Source organism: Anomaloglossus baeobatrachus, chromosome 6 (assembly GCF_048569485.1).
Source record: "Anomaloglossus baeobatrachus isolate aAnoBae1 chromosome 6, aAnoBae1.hap1, whole genome shotgun sequence".
NCBI classification, from domain to species: Eukaryota; Metazoa; Chordata; class Amphibia; order Anura; family Aromobatidae; genus Anomaloglossus; species Anomaloglossus baeobatrachus.
Genome location: NC_134358.1, coordinates 220,791,632 through 220,814,796, shown reverse-complemented (window position 1 = coordinate 220,814,796; position 23,165 = coordinate 220,791,632).

Here is a 23,165-nt window from a genome sequence, read left to right as displayed (position 1 = left end):
TATTTTATAAAATAGTACTAAGTAACACTTCCTATTTATGTTCTATCTAGTAAGTAAAACAGAGAGGATGAGATAGTCCTCCTTTTTCCCTGATTTATCAACTGTACAAGAAATGTCTGTTTCCGAACAAGAAAAATGTGCACAGGTCAAATCAACACTATTGTTCTTTTCCATGTTGTTTTGTCTGTTTCTATTTCTTGCAAATGAGAATAAATGGTTATTATGTCCAAGTTATATCCATTATGTCAAATTAGTTGATAAAAGTATATTTATAAATATATCCTAAAGGAATACACTCCTGAGTAATGATTGGCGGACTTGCAGGTACCCAAGATTGGTGGGTCCAACCAGGTTTTAAAAAAAACAAACCTGGGTTGGGCTCGGAATTGATCTCGGATATCTGGTTGGATGTCGGTCCTGACATAAGTCTATGGGGACCTGAATTAGGCCCCTAAAAATGATTGTAGAAGGGATAGGGGGATTGGAGCAAGTACTTTATACTTACCAGTCTCGGCGCATCTGTGATGCTACTTCCAGGGCCACTAATTATCCTTCATACATATTCAGAGCTTCCTTTTCCCACTGTCAGTCCCCGCATCTCTAATTGGTGTGACAATGTGTCTGACTGCTGCCAATCAAAGACACTGTGTGTTCGTCTCTATTGGTGTAAAAATATATAAAAAAATTGGAGTAGTGTCTCCCCATATTATGATACCCAGCACAGATAAAGCATACAGCTCAAGGCTGCAGCCCCCAGCCGTGCACTTATCTTGGCTGTGTATCAAAATAAGAGGGACAGCATGCATATATAATTTTTAAAACTGATGTACAGTCCCCCCCAACTTGCATGCCCAGCCATGATAAAACCGACAGCTGTAGGTTTTCTCAGGCTGGTGATACCCATACTTATTGGGCCTGCCCAGCCTAAAAATAGCAGCCTGCCGCCACCCAGGATTGTCACATCCATTAGATGTAACAATCCCTGAACTTTAACTGGCTCATCCCGATTGCCCTGGTGTTCTGGCACTCGGGGTAATAGGGGTTTATAACAGCTCACAGCTGCCACTAAGCCCTAGATTAGTAATGGGAGGAATCTATGAGCCCCCCATTACTAATCTGTAAGTGAAAATAAATAAACACAAACACCAAAAAATCCTTTATTTGAAATAAAATACACAAAAAACACCCTCTTTCACCCCTTTATTAAACCCCCAACACGCCCAGGTCTGACAGAATCAACACGAGGTCCCATGACTATTCCAACTCTGCTAAAGCTGAAGTGACAGCTCACAGACACAGAACATGACCACCCGCTGTGAGCTTCAGGCAGAGAATGACTTAGCCGCAGCGATGAGCAGTGACATAATTCAGGTTATTAGCGGTCACACCTGGAGGTTCCCATGGTCCTCCACCTGTGACCGCAAGTAACCTGACCTCAGATGACCTCATTAAACTGAGTGACCTCAGGTGAGCTCATTGATTTCACAGACCTGCATCTCCTGGCAGAAAGTTGCATTTTTTGCCAAGAGATGCAGATTTGGTGATGAAATTTCTAAACCTTATTTCTCTACTGAATGTACACCTCCTGGCAAAAAAAGCATCGAAACACTATGCGGTTGAAATCTGGTGCTGACATTTCAGCACCAAATTTGCACCTCCTGGCAGTAAACAGCACTAAAACAGAGTCAAAACCATTTTTGTGCATGTTTTGGCCAAGAGATGCAGATTTGGTACTTAAATTTTTACACCATATTCCTGCACCCAATCTACACCTCCTGGCAAAGAATTGCATCACTATCGCATCAAAACAGCATGGTGTTTTTATGCAGTTTTTTTTGCCAGGAGGTGTACAGTATATTGGGTGTAGGAATATGGTATAGAAATGTCAGCACCAAATCTGCATCTCTTTGCAAAACAAATGTGGTTTTCTGCAAGAAGTTGCAGGTCTGTGAACTGAGTGACCTCAGATGAGGACACCTGAGGTCAGGTTATCTGTGGTCACAGGCAGAGGACCATGGGAACCTCCAGCTGTGATCGCAAATAACCTGAGTGACTTCACTGCTCATCACTATGGCTCATTCTCTGCCTAAAACACGCAGTGGGCGGTCATGTTCTGTGCCCACGCGCTGTCACTTCAGATGTAGCAGAGCTGGAATTGTCATGGGACCTCATGTGGAATACGTCAGATCTGGGTGTTTTGGGGGTTAACAAAGGGGCAAAAGAGGGTGTTTTTTGTATCTTAGTTCAAATAAGAGATTTTTCAGTGTTTGTGTTTTATTTCTTTTCACTTACAGATTAGTAATGGGAGGTCTCATAGATGTGTCCCATTACTAATCTGGGGCTTAGTAGCAGCTGTGAGCTGTTATAAAACCCTTATTACCCCAATTGCAACCGCACAAGGGAAATCGGTATGAGCTGGGTAAAGTTCCAGGATTGTTGCATCTAATGGATGCGACAATCCTGAGCGGTTGCATGCTGCTATTTTTAGGCTGGGGGGTCAATAAGCATGGGTCTCCATAGCCTGAGAATACCAGCCCCCAGCTGTTGGCTTTATGATGGCTGGATATCAAAATTGGGGGTGACCGAATGGCATTTTTTAAAATTATTTATTTAATGATTAAAAAAGCCACATGCTGTCCCTCTTATTTTAATACACAGCCAAGATGAGCGCATGGCTTGGGGCTGCAGCCTGTAGCTGTATGCTTTATATGTGCTGGGTATCATAATGTGGGGGGACCCTATGCCAATTTTTTTAATTTATTTCTTTATACACCAATATACATACACTGACAGCGTCTCTGATTTAAAGCAGTCAGGTAACCTGTCACACAGGGTGGGTGGTCATCTGACTACAGCCAATCAAATGTGTGGACTGCCGGTTGGTCGGGGAAGCAGTGAATATGTGAGAGGGATAATGAGGGGCACTGGAAGTAGTGTGAGCGACCCGGAAGCAGTGTATAGCCACGTGAGAGACTCAGTAAGTACAGTATAATGTGCCTGCTTTCCCATTTTTTTCCTTATTTGTCCTTTCTTGTTTAACTACCTGAGTTGTTATATGGAGTTCCCTGAGAACTCCGGGCCCGTGGTCAGGTAACTTTGAACCCCTCTGGGTCCACCCATCACTACTCCTGAGTACATTTTTTGGCATGTTCACCCAGTATTGTACAGTCATGGCCAAAAGTTTTGAGAATGCTACAAATATTAATTTTTACAAAGTCTACTGCTTAAGTTTTTCTAATGGCAATTTGCATATACTCCAGAATGTCATAAAGAGTGATCAGCTTAACAGCAATTACTTGCAAAGTCAATATTGGCTAAGAAAATGAACTTTAACCCCCAAAACACATTTCAACATCATTGCATTCCTGCCTTAAAAGGAGCAGCTAACATTGTTTTAGTGATTGTTCCATTAACACAGGTGTGGGTGTTGATGAGGACAGGGCTGGCGATCAATCAGTCATGATTAAGTAAGAATGACACCACTGGACACTTTAAAAGGAGGCTGGTGCTTGGTATCATTGTTTCTCTTCAGTTAACCATGGTTATCTCTAAAGAAACACATGCAGCCATCATTGCTCTGCACAAAAATGGCCTAACAGGGAAGAGTATCGCAGCTATTAAGATTTCACCCCAGTCAACAATCTATGGCATCATCAAGAGCTTCAAGGAGAGAGCTTCCATTGTTGCCAAAAAGGCTCCAGGGCGCCCAAGAAGGACCAGCAAACGCCAGGACCGTATCTTAAAACTGTTTCAGCTGCGGGATCGGACTACCAGCAGTGCCGAGCTAGCTCATCAATGGCAGCAGGCTGGTGTGAGTGCTTCTGCACGCACTGTGACGTGGAGACTGCTTGAGCAAGGCCTGGTTTCAAGGAGGGCAGCAAAGAAGCCACTTCTCTCCAGAAAAAACATCAGGGACCGACTGATATTCTGCAAAAGGTACAGGGAGTGGACTGCTGAGGACTGGGGTAAAGTCATTTTCTCAGATGAATCCCCTTTTCGATTGTTTGGGACATCTGGAAAACAGCTTATTAGGAGAAGAAGAGGTGAGCGCTACCACCAGTCTTGTCTCATGCCAACTGTTAAGCATCCTGAAACGATTCATGTGTGGGGTTGCTTCTCAGCCAAGGGAATCGGCTCACTCACAGTCTTGCCTAAAAACACAGCCATGAATAAAGAATGGTACCAGAATGTCCTCCAAGAGCAACTTCTCCCAACTGTCCAAGAGCAGTTTGGCGCCCAATAATGCCTTTTCCAGCATGATGGAGCACTTTGCCATAAAGCAAATGGCTCATGGAACAAAACATAGAGATTTTGGGTCCATGGCCTGGAAACTCCCCAGATCTTAATCCCATTGAGAACTTGTGGGCAATCATCAAGAGACGGGTGGACAAACAAAAACCAACAAATTCTGGCAAAATGCAAGCATTGCTTATGCAAGAATGGACAGCTATCAGTCAGGATTTGATCCAGAAGTTGATTGAGAGCATGCCAGGGAGAATTGCAGAGGTCCTGAAGAAGAAGGGTCAACACTGCAAATATTGACTTGCTGCATTAACTCATTCTAACTGTCAATATAACCTTTTGGTACTCATAATATGATTGCAATTATATTTCTGTATGTGATGTAAACATCAGACAAACACAATTAAAAACCAGAGGGCAACAGATCATGTGAAAGTATAATTTTGGTGTCATTCTCAAAACTTTTGGCCATGACTGTACACCCTTAGGATTCGGTTCTCATGGCTAATTCCAGCGGTCATCACGATTTGCATACCTCCTGTCCCATGCCGACTAAAGTTTCAGGTACATCTTGCAATATTCTTTCAAGCGAAACAACAGAGAAATTACATAGTTACGGTCTTGTGATGACTGTTGGAATCATCAAGCAGATCCTAGTCCTAACGGTGTGTATGGTAAACATCAGTAGGATTTGATAAGCTTCACAGCTTGCTGAAATTTTTTTCAGGTGTGGATGACCACTTTAAGTTTATAGGGAAGGGGCTTTCTAGAGTTTTATTAATTTTTCAACTCACTGCTTATGTCATAACATCAGTAACCAGAGGCATAAGAAACATTCGTGTGCTTTGGAATTTGCACAGGCTGCTGTCCACACGTCCATGTCTAGCTTCTCCAAATGGGGAAGGTGGGTTTGCCAAAAGGAATGAGGAACCTCCTGACCACACAACCCAAAAATAAATGATGCTACACTCAAAAAGTCACCGCAACCTTAGTAGTTCCATGTGACAACCACTTTTAAAAAAGATCTTTTGAGATAAACAACATTGCTGACAATAGCTAATATAATACAAATAAAATGCTCCTATTGCATCATACATGGTGTCCACATAGTTTTGGTTCTGGTTCTTCATTCTGGGTGTTAATTTGGTTGAAGTATAACCTACAGTAGGACAGTGTCTGCATGAGGTCAGCAAAGTGGTTTTTTTTTGTCCCAGGTATTGCTGTCTGCAAGTGGTTTTAGTTGTATAATGTGTGATGTCTGTGCTAATTTTTCATTGTGGAAATAAAGAATAAAGTTTAAAGACCCCTCTTACTTGATATGTACTTTTTTGTGTGTTAATTTCTTTATAACATGTCTACTCTTGTTAAGATTAAATAAATATACCAGTTAGCACACATATGTCTACATACAACATATACCCTTTAATTTAAACAGCTGGGATCAGAATTATCAACAGCCTTGACAATTGCAGCAACTCCTTAGTAGTATATGTACTGTATGGTTGTTCTCATTGACTACCCTATAGCTTGCACTGTAAGTATATACAGTACAGTGCAGGAAAGTGTTAAAATAACAAAACCTGAGAACAACTTTGGTTAAATTTGATGATGATGTGGCTGTTGCTACAAATTAGTGATGAGTAGAGGTAACCAGACCCGTTGAAGTTCAGGTTTGGCAAGTTCAGCTGGACTTAGGTTAATAGCTCAGTTCCGGACCCGGACTTGACCCCAGTGTCATGAGTGTGTCATGGCCTGATGTGATCTCGGGGCAATCTAGGATCAGAAGGTCACAGTACAGTGGGGATTGCAGTTCCGCCATTTACCTTGAGTTGGAGCATATTTAATATCATCCAGAACTGAAGGGGTTAAAAGTTCATTTCTAGCCTGCAGTGATCTAACAGGTAATTAAAACCTCAGCTGCAGCCACTGCCTTCTGCTATCAATATCCACTCCTCACTCCTCTCTATCCCGGCTATAGCTAAAACGTATGCTGACCGTCTTGACGAAGCTTGTTGCTGCATAGCTGTGGTGTCATTTCTATTGCAGCTGTAAAGTTCCTTACTGAAGAAACCTTGGAGTACTTTTTGTTGTATCTTTCCCCACCCTTTTGTCTTACCTACCTTGTGTTGCTTTATTGTAGTAGCTAGAATAGCGTCTCGCTGGCCCTTATTAGCCAGAGTGAGTTTAAGGTTGGCGATGGCCTAGGCACGTGATCTACACACCCGGTGAAGGAGCTGCATAGGTACATGGGGAGTGCAGGGTTCAGGCTCAGGTGAGTGCTGGAAGGTGACCCAGCTCCCCATCCCCTAATAAGAGGGTCTACCGTTGTATTGTTTTCCTTGTGTTCCCTGTGTGTCGCGTCACCTGCTGGGGGTCCTCCCCTCCCTTGGTTTGCTGGTGTGACACTACACTAGTGCACACATTGTGTTGCGTCACTCTCCAGGAGTCCCATGACCAGACATGACAATTGCAGTCACATCGGGACACCCGGACTTCAAACCCCATATAAGTCAATGGAGACTCGATATTGTGTGCTGTAAAATGGTTGTAGTAAGGACTGCATATGGAAGAAAATGATGGCAAATGCTGTGCAAACGTGGATATGGAAAAAAAATAAAAAAAGACATCTCCCATCTATTTTTGATAACTAATGCAGGAGTCACACGGTACGATTTATCGTGCGATTGCACGAGCGTTCGTAGCCGCCCCCGTCAATTGTGCGTCACGGGCAATCAGTTGCCCGTAGCGCAAAAGTCGTTAAACTGCCGTCACACGTACTTATCTGCTGAGTGACCTCGCTGTGGGCGGCAAACATCCACTTCCCGAAGGGGGAGGGACGTTCGCGTCATAGCGACGTCACACAGCGGCCGGCCAATAGAAGCGGAGGGGCAGAGATGAGCGGGACGTAAACATCCCGCCCACCTCCTTCCTTCCGCATTGCCGGTAGGAGCCGCGGGATGCAGGTAAGCTGTGTTCATCATTCCCGGGGTGTCACACGGAGCGATGTGTGCTGCCCCGGGTACGATGAACAACCGGCGCCATTAAAAATAAACAATTCTTTAAAAATAAGCAACGAGTACATGACTCACGATTTGTGAGCGATTCTGCGTCGCGCGGAGGTGTCATACGAAACGACGTCGCAAGCGATGCCGGATGTGCGGCACAAAAACCATGACCCCGACGATGCATCGCGCGATAGCTCGTCTCGTGTGACACCCGCATAACACCGGTAAAACAGACAACTTTGTCCTGCAGCCCTGAGCTGTATGGTTTACCTTGGCTGGTTATCAAAAATAGAGGTGACCAGACATCAGTTTTAAAATTATTTAGATAAATAATGTAAAAAATGGCATGGGCTCCACCCATGGCTCCACAGCCAAGGTAAAACAGACAGCTGGGGGCTAATATTACTAGGGTGGGAAGGGCCATGGTTATTTGGCCATCTACCCCAGAATTGTACATCCATTAGATGCATCCATTCTGGCGCTTTACCCGGCTTTTCTCGATTGCACAGCTGGGGGCTAATATTACTAGGGTGGGAAAGTCCATAGTTATTTGGCCATCCACCCCAGAATTGTGCATCCATTAGATGCATCCATTCTGGTGCTTTACCCGGCTTTTCTCGATTGCACTGGTGTGGTGACAATTGGGTATTACTTTTGGGGTTGATGTCAGCTGTGAATTGACAGCTGGCATCAAGCCCAGCGGTTAGTAATGCATTGGTGTCCATCAGACACCCTCATTATAAACCCAGCAAATATAGAGTTAAAAGAGATACAGAGAGAGGGAAAAATAAGTCTTTTTGAATAAATACTACCCCACATGCCCTCTTTCACTGATTTATTACTTCAAAATAAATCCTCGAAGTTCCGATGTTATCCAAAGTGTAATGTCCCATGACGCTCATCAATTCCTATAGAGTATCAATCTTGGAATTTTCACAGCACGATGCTCAATAGGTCACTAGTGAGAAATTCCGAGTATGCTCCTGACTGGCAGTTGTATATATGGAATTTCCCATGCCAGGTAAAACACCAGAATGCAATGGATGAGCCACTTCTGGAGCAGCTGCGGGTTGCCATTTTCAGGCTTTGAATGGCCAAATAACCATTGCCTTTCCCACCCTGATAACACCAGGTACCAGCTGTCTGCTTTACCTTAGCTGGTTATCAAAATAGGGCAGAGCCTACGCTGATTGTTTTTAAAAAATTATTTATATAAATAATTAAAAAGACGGCATGGGATACCCTCTATTTTTGATAACCAGCCAAGCCCATAGCTGTCTGTTTTACTTACACTGATTATCAAAAATAAGCAAGAGCCCACATCATTTTTTTTTTCATCTTTTTTATTCAGAGCAGTATACAGTTATCTTCTGAAAGCAATAAAGCTTGTTGATTGGCTGAACTGCAGCCTTTGAACAAACTTTATTAACATAAGAACAGTACCCAAACACTAGACTCGGACACAGACGTTTTTTAAAATCCATATTCAAATCCGAGCCTGAGACACCCAGTTACCGGTATGAACCCCAAACTATACAGTTTGGGTTTGCTCATCCCTACTAGGAATTTTACCATTTACATTTAGAGAGGAGCGAACCTGAACTGTAAAGTCCCAGCTTTGTGGGTGGGATAGATACAAGATGTGCTGCGCTCTTGTCCCACAGAAGTGGCTGCTTAAGCCTCCCCAGTGCTCTCTGTGCCCCCAGCCTCCCCCAGTGCTCTCTGTGCCCCCAGCCCCTCCCAGTGCTCTCTGTTCTCCCCGCCTCACGCAGTGCTCTCTGTGCCCCCAACCTCCCCCAGGTCTGTCTGTGCCCCCAGTTTCCCCCAGGTCTGTCTGTGCCCCAGCCTCCCCCAGGTTTGTCTGTGCCCCCAGCCTCCCCCAGATCTGTCTGTGCCACCAGCCTGCCCAGTACTCTGTGCCCCCAGCACTCTTTGCCCCAAGTCTCCCCCAGTGTTCTGTGTGCCCCCAGCCTCTCCCAGTGCTCTCTGTGCCCCTATCATCCCACAGGTCTGTCTGTACCACCAGCCTCCCCCAGGTCTGTCCGTGCCCCCAGCCTCCCCCAGCTCTGTCTGTGCCCCCAGCCTCCCCCAGTGCTCTCTGTGCCCTCAGCCTTCCCCAGAGCTCCCAGCAGTCCAAGTGCCCCAGACTCCCCCAGCGCTCTCTGTGCCCTGAGCCTCTGCCAGTGCTCTCAGTGCTCCCAGCCTCCCCCAGTGCTCTCTGTGCCCTCACGCTCCCCCAGCTCTCTCTGTGCCTCGAGCCTCCCCCAGCACTCTGTGTCCTCAATCTCCCCCAGTGCTCTCTGTGGTCCCAGCCTCCCCCAGGTCTATCTGTGCCCGCAGCCTCCCCCAGGTCTATCTGTGCCACCAGCCTCCCCTAGGTCTGTCTGTGCCACCAGCCTCCTGCAGTGCTTTCTGTGCCCTGAGCCTTCCCCAGTGCTCTCAGTGCCCCCAGACTCCCCCAGCGCTCTCTGTGCCCTCAGCCTCCGTCAGTGCTCTCAGTGTTCCCAGCCTCCCTCAAGTCTGTCTTCCCCCAGATATATATGTGTCTTCAGTCTCTCACAGGTCTGTCTGTGCCCCCAGCATCCCACAGGTCTGTCTGTGCCCCCAGCCTCACCCAGGGCTGTCTGTACCCCCAGCCTGCCCCAGGGATGTTAGTGTCCCCAGCTATGTATATGTGGCACCCTGGCCTATCAGGTCGTCACAGGGTATTGTGCAATCTGCTCTTTTGTGCAATATCCACCTCCTCCTTGGTTATGGGTCCCCAACTAATGGTGTTGCCAACAGCAGTCAAGCAAAGTCCTAGGTACACTCTGCACCACACCCACCAGACACACCAGTGGACGGCCTGAGTGGAATAGAGTCGCCCACTTGGGGAGTTGGTTAAGGGGAGGTTAGGAGTGTCAGGAGTAGGTCAGTGAAGTGTAGGAAGTGGAAGAAAGAAGAGGTCAGGAGCCGGGCTCCTTGGAAATAACTAGGTGACAGACGGTGGTCTGGACCTAGTAGGAGATGGACCCCCGGTCGCAGGGGATCGTGGCAAGGGGCACGGAACTGTTGAAGAGGACAGCCGGCGGCCTTGCACCATCACCAGGCTGGGACCAGGGCAGGACGAGGTACATGGACCCTAGGACAGGGAGTAGCTCCAGGCAACCTGACAATTTACCCAATGAGATCGGAGCCTTCAAGATCCGTTGTCCACCCACTCCAAAATCGGGGTACTAGCACAATGAGGGGGATAGGACTTTCAGAAATACGGTCCAGAAAATCCCAAGCGTGAACCCTGAGAGCAAGCTCCCACAGTTAGCCATACTGGGGAGCGGGACCCGGCTAGTTCCACACTACTGGAACCAAAAGAGAAGTAACTTAGTGCCAGGAGGAAGGTCACAGATCACCAAGCAACACCATCGGGGACGGGACCCGAACTAGCTCCCATCAGCAGCAGCAGTGTCAAGAACTTTGGTTTATTCGGTTGTCGGTGTCAGCTTTATGGACTGAGTGAGTATGAAAGTGGCCCCTGCGCTCCCCACGGCACCCCCAACGCCATCACCGAGTCCCAAAGCATCCCTCCTACCCGTGGAGGGTCCTAACACTTGGCTGCCTCATTCCATCGCCCCCGGATACTCCCACTGGGGCGTCATGAACTCTAACATATCCCTTGTAAATAACCCACTTCGTTTGAGGAGCCGCACGACCCCCCCGGGTCCAGAGACCCCTCGAGCCACCGCGGATCTGGATCCGAGCAGCCCGGCTGCTAATGTGGGGCGGCACATATATACCCCCAGCAATGTTTGTGCCCCCAGCTATGTCTGTGCTCCTGACCAATGATGTATATACAACCAGTGATATCTGTGCTCCTCAGTGATGTATGTATTCCCTACAGTCACGTCTATGCCCTGCAGCTTTCCTAGTGATATATATTTCTCCCAGCCCTTCCCAGTGATGTATTTGCCCTCAGCGTCTCCTTTAATATCTATGCCTCCCAGCCCTCCCAGTCATGTCTATGCCCCCTAGCCTCCCCAGTGATATATATTCTTTCCAACTCTCCCCTGTGATGTATATGCCTCAAGCCCCTCCTGTGATGTATATACAGAAGTCCGAGCATCTCCTATGTGATTTTATATATACCTACAGTACTGGTCAAAAGTTTGGACACACCCTCTCATCTCTAGAATAACTGTTAAGAGGAGACTTTGTGCAGAAGGCCTTCATGGTAATATATCTGCTAGGAAACCACTGCTAAGGACAGACAACAAGCAGAAGAGACTTGTTTGGGCTAAAGAACGCAAGGAATGGACATTAGACCAGTGGAAATCTGTGCTTTGGTCTGATGAATGCAAATTTGAGATCTTTGGATCCAACCACCGTGTCTTTGTAGAAAAGGTGAATGGATGGACTCTACATGCCTGGTTCCCACCGTGAAGCATGGAGGAGGAGGTGTGATGGTGTGGGGGGGGCTTTGCTGGTGACAGTTTTGGGGATTTATTCAGAATTGAAGGCATACTGAACCAGCATGCCTACCACAGCATCTTGCAGTGGCGTGCTATTCCATCCGGTTTGTGTTTAGTTGGACCATCATTTATTTTTCAACAGGACAATGACCCCAAACACACCTCCGGCTGTGTAAGGGCTATTTGACTAAGAAGGAGAGTGATGGGGTGCTACGCCAGATGACCTGGCCTCCACAGTCACCAGACCTGAACCCAATCAAGATGGTTTGGGGTGAGCTGGACCGCAGAGTGAAGGCAAAAGGGCCAACAAGTGCTAAGCATCTCTGGGAACTCCTTCAAGACTTTTGGAAAACCATTTCTGGTGACTACCTCTTGAAGCTTATCAAGAGAATGCCAAGCGTGTGCAAAGCAGTAATCAAAGCAAAAGGTGGCTACTTTGAAGAACCTAGAATATAAGACACAGGTTGTTTCACACCTTTTTAAGTATTTCATTCCACATGTTTTAATTCATAGTTTTGATGCCTTTGAATGAGAAGGTGTGTCCAAACTTTTGGTCTGTACTGTATATATATATATATATATATATATATATATATATATATATATATATATAAAAAAAAATATATATATATATATATATATATATACACAGCAGTTCCAGCTGACTCAAAGCTGGAAAATCGGTTGTGAGAAGGCACAAGATCAATATCGCCTAATATCACAGCTGCACCAAAGAGAAGCTGCTCCAGCCTCTACAGTGAGTTAATTGTTTGACAAAACATAGCAGGGTAACTTTCAAGTTGATAATTTTATGCAGCCCCTGAATTATGGTATAAATTTCCAAATGGCCCCGGGCAGAAAAAATGTTCCCCACCCATGTCGTAGAGGACACAAATGCCATTTAAAGGAGTTGTACGACATAAACTCCAAAAAAATTTTAAGCTAATCTGTGCTGTATTGTCATATTAAACACCCCTATATTATTTTTTTGCTTTCTAACTTTTGTTCCTCTTGAATCATCCCTTTATTGTCTGCAGCTCTTTGTTTACCTGCAGCTCAACCAAACATGACATCTTCCTGTGCTAAACTTCACAGTCAGAGCTGGCACCGCCCGACCTCAGTGTCCAGCCCCGCCCCCTGCACGCTCTCTATACACACATTCCCTGTCAGTATTCTGCCCCAGCACCTGACAGATAAATGAATACTATGTAATGAAGATTATATATAGCCCCTAATGTGAGTCTATAGGATATATACACACATACATATACACACATACATATACAGACATACACCCACCCACACACACCTGGAGTTATACAATATATATAATCCCTCCTCATAGACTCTGTCTCCTCTGCCCCCCCCAGCACCAAGATTATAGTAACGCCAATGAAACCCTGCCCACCCGCGGCTAAACCTCGCCCACTTACAAGGAACCAATTCGATTCTTGAGGGGGGAAGTTTAGCCACGGGTGGGCGGGGTTTCAGCGGCAAAAAGAGCCGTTTAGAGAATTTAGTGGCTCTCACTGGGGATATGACTCCTGTCAGTCACAGCAGGGAGCCAGATCTTTGTGTCGGATCGTTCGCGATCCACACATCACTAGCGCTGACGGTGTCCTAGACAGAGAGGGCAACCCTGTTTGTCCAGGACCTGTGCACATACATGGCACAGATAGCAGCGCACAGGGAGCGGGGGAGAGTACAGAGTGTGGGGAGGGGGAGAGGAAAGAAAAGAGGGACGGGGGCACATCGCAATGTACCTGGTCGGCTGCAGGGCGGCAACATGACAACAAGGTGCAGCCCCTGTTGACGTATCATCACAGGAAGCAGCAAAATCACAGCAGGAGCGGTCACATGATCACTCTGAGCCGGGAGAGAGGGGATGACAGCAGGGCAGGTAGGTAGTTACTATCTATTTACCTGCCCCAATGTGGCCCAATAGTGAAATAACAAAAAAAGTAAAATAAGCCCTTTAAGTAAATCTTGCAGTTTGCTTTTACATAGAAAACATTACAAAGTCATTATAGCCTGTTTTATTCCACCTAAATTGGGCATAATGATCAGTCACATTTTAGAGACTTTTAGAATTAATGGGTTTAAAAGGAACCAATCACCAGGATTTTCGTATATAACTTAAAGCCAGTGCTATACTGGCACTATCAGGCTGATTCTCTACATACATTAAGAGGCCAGCTCATACATACTGTATATTTGGTATTGCTGCATTCAGAAATAAAATTCCCGATCTATCAAAATATACAATCAATTAATCTGATCGGTAAACGGCACAGCGGAAAAAAAAATTCCAAACGCCAAAGTTACATTTTTGGTCGCCGCATATTTTGCGCAAGATGTGATAACAGGCGATTAAAATATAGCATCTGCGCAAAAATGGTACTTTTAAAAACGTGAGCTCGACACTCAAAAAATAAGCTATCACTGAGCCATAGATCCTAAAAAACGAGAACGCTATGAATCGCGAAAAATCCTCCCCTGGGAAGATGATGGAGGATGGACGTGGGTGGTGGTAGTCCCTGTTGGCGCTGCGGCGCTGGGCGACGGCACCGGTAAAGGAGAGGGAGAGTTGTTGCCCAGAGCTATGGGGAACTCGGTGCCGGGTGGTGTACTGCTGGGGAGATGTCACTTGGTGGCCGTTGCCCGGTTCCATGACCCTGGGTACGCTTTTTAAAAGGGGTATATTTACAGGGGAGATTAAATGAAAGTTTATTATGTGACTGCCACTTGCGGGTTGCGGCTATGTATATGGAGCCACCGCTGCACAGTTCTGACTACTGGGGGTGTTTTTGGTGGCAGTCTAGATGTTAGGCCCTCCGCTAGCAGGGCTGGGCCCCAGAGGATAGGTGATGTTGATGGGTGCAAAAAGAAGGTAGGCCACACAAGGGGTTGCAGTATAACTGGTGCCTTTACTCACAGTCTGTTACAAACTGGTCACCCGAGGAAGGCTGATCTTGACCGCAGGTCCCCTTAGTCCCAGTGCCTGTTAAGTGACCTGGTGGCTTCTTTCCCCTGCACCTGTCTCTGGTTGGTGAGTCCCCGTAGCTTGGAGTATCTGGGGTCCCTTCCTGGTAGTCTCTCAACGGTAGTCCGTATGATGGTAGCGTGAACCCTGTGGGGTCGGAGTCTCTGGTCCTGTTCCCCTTTTCTCCCATTGCTACTGTGTCCCGAACTTCATGGTCAGTGAGGTCGTTGATGGTCCCCTCACTGTGCAGATTTTATCAGGTTTGCCTGGAGCATTTGCCTGACCTAGGATTCTGTACCCCGTTGGTGCTACTGTGGTTCCGGGAGTACTCCACCGGCAACCACACGCCTGGGCCCTCAGGTTACCATCACACTCAGTGTTTCACCTCGCTCTCTCTCTCTCTGTCACCGACTCCTCTCACTCTGACTCTGACTGTCCACTGTCTTCCCCTCCCACCTGGTCATCTAGTGGACTGGATCGGCTCCACCTCTAGGTGGCCATCCATTGGGTCTAACCCTAGTCTGGCACCAGTCTTAGGGGGAATTTGGGGAAAAACAAGGATTAACTGGAATGTTTTTGTTGTTACCGGCTCTGGTCTTCTGAGTCCCTGGGGGTAGGCCCTGCATCCTGATGGGGATGCAGTACCTTGTAGCTCCCTGATAGCTTCAGGGGCGTTACACAGAGACAGGGGCTGCGGTTCCAGGTTTTTTACTCACAAGTTGTTCAGGTGCTGCCCCAGAGTACCGGTCTTCGCCATAATGGGCACCAGCCGATCCCGAATAGTCAGCGGTCACCGCCGGTGCCCCTGAAAGTCTTTTAGGGAAGTGTCCCTTGGTTGCTATCTGGAGCCCGGGCCGAGCCTCCTGCTCCAAGCCACGGGCCCACGAAGAGAGAGAAACACTAACTCCAGTTGTAAGTGCTAGATGTTATTCCAAGCTGTGCCCAGGAAGGTTGTGTCTAAAGTGTGATGGTTGCGCCTACTTCTACCCCATGTGGTGCCTGCCTCCTGTGGTTGTCCAAGCGACTGGGAAAGTCCCATGCTTCGTGATGGCTAACTATCCTGTCTGCCCTAGCCCAACCCCCTGTGAGTAGGCACCTTACTGTTGTATGTGTGTGTTTTGTGAAGGCACTGGCAGTCAACCCCCTCCTTACCCAGGATAGATATTACCCCATAAAAGTGGTGTAATACCCTGTGGCGCCTGAAGCCCAGAGGCGCCACATTAACACTTTATTGGTATGACCTAATGACCTAAATGACAGGCTGCGTTTTTTGGTGCGGTTTTGTTGTCAGTTAGATCTGACATTTGACTTCCCACACTATATGGTAAGAATAATGGTTTCATTCAAAAGTACAATTCATCCCACAAAAAATAAGCCCTTATATGGCAAGATTGAGGGAAAAATAAAAAAGTTACGGCTCTCGGAAGAAGGGAAGGAAAAAAAAATTGGAAAACAGAAAATCGCCCAGGGGTGAAGGGGTTAACAGTTGCGCTGGGCCTTGTTTTTGGTTCTGCTTCTGTTTAGTTATCTAGTCTGTATTGTCAAATCTGGTGATCCATCTGCTTTCCATGAACTTAGGCTTGGTGGATGGCCAGTGCATTGACCAATAAAATTTCAAGGTATTTATTTAGTCAAAATGAAATTTGCAAGCCAAAAATAACTTCAAATTCAGTTTAACTTGGTGCTACGGGAGGATTGGCGGATTGGAATAAAGATGGGAGAATATGATAGGGTCCACCATACAGAGATGATACACAGCAGCTATAAACCATTTAGGACCCTTCAGTAGCAGTATAGAACGCAAAGTGTTCCCTATGCACTGTGTTGGACAGCACACAGCGCAAATAGGGACACCAGGTACAGTCTCTGTTAAACTGCACAGAGACTGCACACTACTGTGGTAATAGCCTTTGCTAACTCCACAGTGGCTACGTGCACCAGCTGAAGTCCCTGTTACCTCCACAGGGCACTACCAGCTACTCTAGAGGACTCTGTTAAACTCCACAGAGCCCCTGTGCACTACTCCCAATTTAAATAGAGAGATAACCGTGCTGCCTGAGATCGACAATATAATAACAGAGACGTGGAATTACCACGGCAGACTAGTGGCATGGCCGCTGTGACTCTGCACACACTTGCCCTAAGATTGGCACTGCACCAACCTGTCTGGCGTGTCCCTAGGTAGAGTACAGCTTACTGCAGGACCCACATACCAGAAGTGGCGAGTCCATGACGCCTAAAGCCTGCCTGTCGAAGCAATCACCACTAGCGTGTGGAATTGCTATTGTCTCTAATCACAGCTTTAGTGACACACCAACAGACCTCTGGCTATAATGCACCACAGACCCACAGACACATAGAGCAACCATCGCTGAAGACTGTGCGCCCATGTGCACCAGAGAGAGGCTTATAAGACCTAAGCCTTTCCCCAAACACACTACAAGTCATCGTCTGATGACCAATGGTGGACTGCATGGTCATAGGGGCGGGCTTCCGTGAGCCAATCAGGCATCGCCACAGCTGACATCAGTTAGCCTATCAGGTCTTGCCACGTCATCAGCAGGACAGCTGACGTCAGTCGGCCAATCAGGTCCTGCTAGGTCACGGACACGCCCAGTAGCACTCAAACCAGACTTAGCCTCAGGCTGGTTTCAGACGTCTGTGTTTTAGGTATGTGTGACATCCGTTTTTAAAACAGATGCCACACGTACCCATGTTATTCTACGCTGTACTCACACGGTCGTATATTCACACGAACCATGTGACCTCTCATGACCCCGCACGCACACACGCAGGCGTGTCCGTTTTTTCTCTGGCAGCACGGATGTCACACGGATCGCACACTGATGTGATCCGTGTGACATCAGTGTGACACATACCAGAGAAAATATGGATCTTTTTAATAAAAAAGATTTTCTATATTTACCTCTCTCCTGCGATGCTGTCTCCGGCTCTGCTGCCTCCCGCTCCTGACCCTCGCTCATTATACTCACTGAATATTCATTGCAGTGGGGAGCTGGAAGCAGGAGCAGCGCTGGGGACTTCAGTGCCGGGGACCGCATCGCTGGGTGAGTATACAGCAGTGTGTGTGTGCGTGTGTTCAGTGTATACATGCATGTGCCCTATGTGTGTGTATGTGATCGGTGTATCCATATGTGTCAGCTATGTGTGTATACATATGTGTGTATATGTGCTCAGTGTATACACGTATGTGTGTGTGTAGTGAGAACCTGGAAGCCGGAGTATCGCGGGGACAGCATCGGGGACTCATCACAGTTCCCAATGAATTCTGATGAACCCGTGAAGCTGTAGCGCGGATGTTGCGGGGGGTCATCAGGATGTCATCAGAGCTCATTGGATGTCACTGTGCTTGCAGAATACTCACCTGTCCCCGCGATGCTGTCCTCGGCGGTGCTGTACCCAGCACTGTCCCCAGCATTGCTCCGGCTTCTAGGTCTTGAGTGTGGTGAATCGATGAATAAAATAAGCGGGGATCAGGAGCGGGAGGCAGCAGAGCCGAAGAAAGCAGATAAATATGGAAAATCTTTTTATTTCACAGACCTGTGTTTTCTCCGGTGCCTGTCATACGTATACAAACACGGATGTCACACGTGTGACACATGTATGACCATAACCATGCGTGTGACTGGTACCTGATTAAACACGGACGTCTGAAACCGACCTCAGACAGAATACAAAGTGTGCGAGCATGCTTAGTAGCCTGAACTGAAGACCTAGCCTCAGAAATGGGACAATCAGGCTGAGCATGCTCACCAGGCAAACCACCGGACTTAGGAGGTGTGGCGCCCCTGAGGCTTCCGTCGCCACAGATCATTGCACCCCATCCAGCGGTGTGATGCCCCATTCTGGGAGAGGAAGAGAGTGAACTCCGGTCCCCTGGTAAATCCACACTACACCCATTGCTAGGAACACACTGGGACCAGGGAAAGTGGCAGACAACCCTCCCATGCTGCATGCTGGGAGGGGTCGTAAGACCCATCCCTGCTCCTATAGGGTAGAACAGGGCAATTGGGGAGGTGGGAGGAGCCATCTGAGAGCAGACACAGAGAGGAAGGTCAAGTTTAGTCAGTCTACCTCAGGGAGTGAAAGAGTGAGGAGCCAGCATGTAGTTGAAGAAGGAGAACAAGAGAGAGTGGGGAAGGAGGAGGAGGCCTGCTGGAGGCAGGCAAGGAGGAGAAGAAAAAAGAAAGAAAGCTCCAAGTCAGATAGGAGCAGAGAAACAGAAGGAGACGCTTCCTGGTGAAGATCCTGGGACTCGGAGGGTCCAGGTGACACCACGTAGAAGACAGAAGGAGTCGCAGGGCCACGGGTAGTCTGTATAGCTGTCGGGGCAGTTTAGAGCTACGGTGGCCTGTTCCACAAGAACATCGGTGGAGGGATCAAGCTGCGACAGGGGACGGTCCCTAGAGACTGGAGGAGTACAAAGATCATCTCCAAACAGTAAAAACCGAGGCCCAGGGAATGTTGTAGACTCCCCGGGCCAGAACCCATAGCAGAACTTCCAGAAAAGGGGTAATCAGCCGACAGGTGACCCCCCAGCCTGGAGGCTGTTGTGGAGGCCAAGCCAGGTTTATCCTATCAAAGGCAAGGCTAAGGAAGACAGCAGAAGAAAGAGACACTAAGAGAAGGGTACCGGCTTTCACTCTCAGAATCACCCAGAAACGGCGGAGGTCCCTGACAGTGGTCCCAGCAGTCCAAGGGTCCCTACAGTACTGTGACAAGAAGTGTGAGTAAAGAACTTGAACTGCACCCTTGGAGTGGTCTCTGCTATTTCAGCTGCATAGACATTCACAAGTACCAACTGTGCCCCGGGCATTGCTCCACCTGTGGGGAGCAGTACCACCATTGCTGCCATAACATCATCCCGGAGGCCTCACACAGCAGCGGCGGCTTAATAGCCGCATACCACAGGTGGCGTCACGAACACAACCTTTATTCAGCAAGCCACATATTCTACTGACACCCACCAGGGCCACGGAGCCGGGCCCAGCCACCACTGACTACCACCGGACTAGTCCGGCCCAGCACCGGGTGTCCCATAGCCCTGGGGTGGGCGAGTCAACTTTGGCGTCACGAACAGGATTTCGTGCCCGGTCACACCGGGTACTGTGCGCCTGAAGAATCGTGAAATAGCCTGTGTTTACTGTGAGAAACTGCCGCCATTGAAGCCACTGAGCGCGGGAAGAAGGGGGCGTGCAAGAAGAAACGGCGCGAAGAGAAGCCCCGCCCCCTTGTCCAAGAAAAGAGCGCGAAGCAGTGCCCGCTATGCAGAGCAGCGGATGAAAAATGGCGCGCTAAGAATGCTGCCTAGAGGAAGAGAGAAGATGGCTCCTGTAAGCGGAGGCCAGGAAGAGCTCACCTGGATCAGGCCTGTGACCGCCGCTGAGCTGAAGGCTGAGGTCGGGAGGATGGCTGACAGGATGAAGGAGCGGGAAATTACCAGCCTGCTGCTGAGCAACATCAAAAGTCTGCTACTAGAAGAAGCGACGAGCCTGCTGCTGGGAGATCGTGCAGAAGGAGACGCAGAGAGAATGGCGTCCACACGCAGCGATCCAGAGCTAGACTCCGCTGACTGGTGGGGCTGGGAGATGGGCCAGTGGTGTGAAAGGCTGCAGGCGGAGGTGAAGCAGCAGATCCGGCAAGCGACGCGCGGAGCAGCGACCGCCAGAACACCGGAGATGCTACTGAGGGGTGAGTCATTTAATGCCCCTGCCGGCGCAAGTGCCCCAACCCCCGCTACCATGCCCGCGATCCCTGGAGAGATGCCCGGCATGGCGACGCCGATCCAGGCCGCAGCCACGCCAGGTGCGGCTCGCCAAGATTTCGCCGCCGGAGCGACGCCCATCCACACCGCAGCAGCGACGCCAAGCCCAGCCCGTCCAGCTCAGGCCCCAGCAGCGATACCCCACTCGGACAAGCAAGATCCCGCCGCAGCGGCGACGTTAATCCACGCCGCAGATGCGGCCCGCCAAGCCCAGGCCGCAGCCATGCCAGGTGCGGCCCGTCAAGAATCGGTCACAGCAGCGACTCCAATACAGGCCGCCGCCATGCCAGGCGCGTCCCGCCAAGACCAGCAGACGCAGACTGTGCTGACCGCTGTCTACCTGCTGCCAGGTGGGGAGCCGGAGAAGAATCCCTACATGTAAAGAAGTAAGAAGATGCTGAACTGTATATAGCCCCTGTCTGCCCCTTATGCTTTGTGAAGATGTCCCTTTTGTGCTGCCCTAATGTTCTTTTTGAAGATTACACCCTTTCCTGCCTTACTGCCCCTTGTACTTTTTGAAGAAGTCACCCCCCCTGTGTATGTGTACCGGGCCACTAGACTGGAATGTGGTCCCTGGTAAATGTGATGTGTAAAGTGTCCTGTGTAACCAGGCCACTGGACTTAGTGGCTGGTTTGGTTTTCCACTTTGTTGATTGAAAGAAACGAACTGCCAGGCTACTGGACTTGTAGTAGCCAAAAATGTAATTAGTTGCACCCGTTGTGCCCCCTACCAGCATTATGGGGGATGTGCCCGAACAGTGCAATGGACTGGAAGTGCACATTTAGAGTTTTCTGTATAAGAAGTTCGCAACGTTTACTTATATGTGCCTCCCATAAAGGGAAGAAATGTTTTATTGTTTTATGTTATGCATAACAAAAATGTTTTTGCAGTTTCTCCACAATTTTCTGTTGTTTTTCAGCCCGAGGACGTGCTGGGATTTGCTGTGGGGGAGTGTGGCGCCCCTGAGGCTTCCGTCACCACAGGTCATTGCACCCCATCCAGCGGTGTGATGCCCCATTCTGGGAGAGGAAGAGAGTGAACTCCGGTCCCCTGGTAAATCCACACTACACCCATTGCTAGGAACACACTGGGACCAGGGAAAGTGGCAGACAACCCTCCCATGCTGCATGCTGGGAGGGGTCGTAAGACCCATCCCTGCTCCTATAGGGTAGAACAGGGCAATTGGGGAGGTGGGAGGAGCCATCTGAGAGCAGACACAGAGAGGAAGGTCAAGTTTAGTCAGTCTACCTCAGGGAGTGAGAGAGTGAGGAGCCAGCATGTAGTTGAAGAAGGAGAACAAGAGAGAGTGGGGAAGGAGGAGGAGGCCTGCTGGAGGCAGGCAAGGAGGAGAAGAGAAAAGAAAGAAAGCTCCAAGTCAGATAGGAGCAGAGAAACAGAAGGAGATGCTTCCTGGTGAAGATCCTGGGACTCGGAGGGTCCAGGTGACACCACGTAGAAGACAGAAGGAGTCGCAGGGCCACGGATAGTCTGTATAGCTGTCGGGGCAGTTTAGAGCTACGGTGGCCTGTTCCACAAGAACATCGGTGGAGGGATCAAGCTGCGACAGGGGACGGTCCCTAGAGACTGGATGAGTGCAAAGATCATCTCCAAACAGTAAAAACCGAGGCCCAGGGAATGTTGTAGACTCCCCGGGCCAGAACCCATAGCAGAACTTCCAGAAAAGGGGTAATCAGCCGACAGGTGACCCCCCAGCCTGGAGGCTGTTGTGGAGGCCAAGCCAGGTTTATCCTATCAAAGGCAAGGCTAAGGAAGATAGCAGAAGAAAGAGACACTAAGAGAAGGGTACCGGCTTTCACTCTCAGAATCACCCAGAAACGGCGGAGGTCCCTGACAGTGGTCCCAGCAGTCCAAGGGTCCCTACAGTACTGTGACAAGAAGTGTGAGTAAAGAATGAACTGCACCCTTGGAGTGGTCCCTGTTATTTCAGCTGCATAGACATTCACAAGCACCAACTGTGCCCCGGGCATTGCTCCACCTGTGGGGAGCAGTACCACCATTGCTGCCATAACATCATCCCGGAGGCCTCACACAGCAGCGGCGGCTTAATAGCCGCATACCACAGGTGGCGTCACGAACACAACCTTTATTCAGCAAGCCACATATTCTACTGACACCCACCAGGGCCACGGAGCCGGGCCCAGCCACCACTGACTACCACCGGACTAGTCCGGCCCGGCACCGGGTGTCCCATAGCCCTGGGGTGGGCGAGTCAGAGGCACAGCCAGAAACGGAGGCCGGCACCTGGGTGGAACAGAAACCACAGCAGGCTGCTTGCTGGACTAGGTTCTCCTTTTTGTCTTGCTGTCCACTGACTTTTGTCAGATGTATTCCACCTAGCGTAGCAGAAACACCAAGTGCTGTAGGTGAGGCAACTCCTTGTCTCTGTTCTGTTGCTCTTCTGTCTGAACAGACAAGCCATTGCACAATGATAGCTGTAATGCATGCTGGGAAGTGAGTAAAAGAAAGGACCTGCTCCTAAAGTGCTGGCAGAATGCAGATAGTGGATGCACCTATTTAAAGAGTTGAAAGTTGCAAGTTGCAGTGTGTGATAATTAGCATGTTTCCTGGATATATTAGACAGGTATAAGTGTAGCACTCCTGGGTGATATGAGGTACTCTGTCCCGGGCAGTGTCTCTTTTGGGAATGTCACGGTGGTGGACGTTGTCTGGTTCCGTGCCCTGG